This window comes from Penaeus monodon, chromosome 23 (genome assembly GCF_015228065.2).
Source record: "Penaeus monodon isolate SGIC_2016 chromosome 23, NSTDA_Pmon_1, whole genome shotgun sequence".
NCBI lineage: Eukaryota > Metazoa > Arthropoda > Malacostraca > Decapoda > Penaeidae > Penaeus > Penaeus monodon.
The window spans coordinates 39259327-39260496 of NC_051408.1; positions in this window are offsets into that span (position 1 = coordinate 39259327).

The following is a 1170-nucleotide window of genomic DNA, read 5'->3' on the forward strand; positions in this document are numbered from 1 at the left end:
ACAGTCTCTATCACTGCTCGCCTTATTAAAATGAAAGGTATGATAAAAGCACACGGGACAGCTAAAGATGTCAGCGCGATTTTGATTTCATGTTTAGTTGTCACGCCATTACAGATAATCAAAGTTTCTTTTATATTCCGGGGATATTTTTTCTGGAATATTTCCATTCCTATTTTGGCGATTGCTTTCTTACCAATATGAAAATAATCTAGAGAGAATAGGGCTGCAAGAATACTCATACTAGTTTTCATACATGCACATATATTTATTCATATCTCTCTATGTATTTTTATGTGTGTGAATATTTTCACGAAACAGTGTTTGAACTAATTACCAAGATCACAGGAGACCTATAATTACCAGTTTAGGAATAGTTCAAGAAATATGCTCGTTCCCGACTGACTTCCTCTTCCTTGAATCAATTAGTAAGATAAAACATGCATCACACAAAAACACAAGCACACACATAAAGGGATAAGGATCTAATTTATATATTAGTAAAAAGAGACAGGACATGTTGCTTCTTTGAAGTTTTATTGCCTACACAGAAGTTTGTTAATCCAGGTTACGGAAATGTCTTTAGCCAGTTTCCTCTGGCAATTCCTCGTTTTCCGCCAGGCCGAATCCACCGCCGACGCCCACGCTGCCGGTATCGACGCTAGTAAGAACGCCAACGCCGACCAAGGGCGTGGCGACAAACCTGCCTCCATCTCGTCCGCCTCTTCCTCCCCTAAATCCTCGGGTCCTCCACGTAATCTTGCATCACACCCGCTAAATCCACCAGCTCCACCGTGTCTAGCAAAGCCTCCTCCACCGCCACTAAATCCACCGGCATTACCAAAGCCACCTCCTCCACCTCCTCTGCTCCCTTATCCGCCTTCAGCGAACTTCGCCGAGTAAACCATTGCCAGTAAGGCCAAAACGACGATCTGAAAAAAGTTAAGTAGATTCATAATTACCACTTTTTGCGAGGGTAAAATATTTCTTATTTCAGAAGGAAAGAAAAGGAAATATAAATATTATAAGAAATACATATCTACATATGTAGAGGTAAATGTTAAGGTAAATATATATTTTTTTAATAGAAAATAAATAACAAACTGGTAGATCCTCGTAAATATGTATTACACTGAGAATCTTAATGGAATATAACACATTATTCGATTGGCG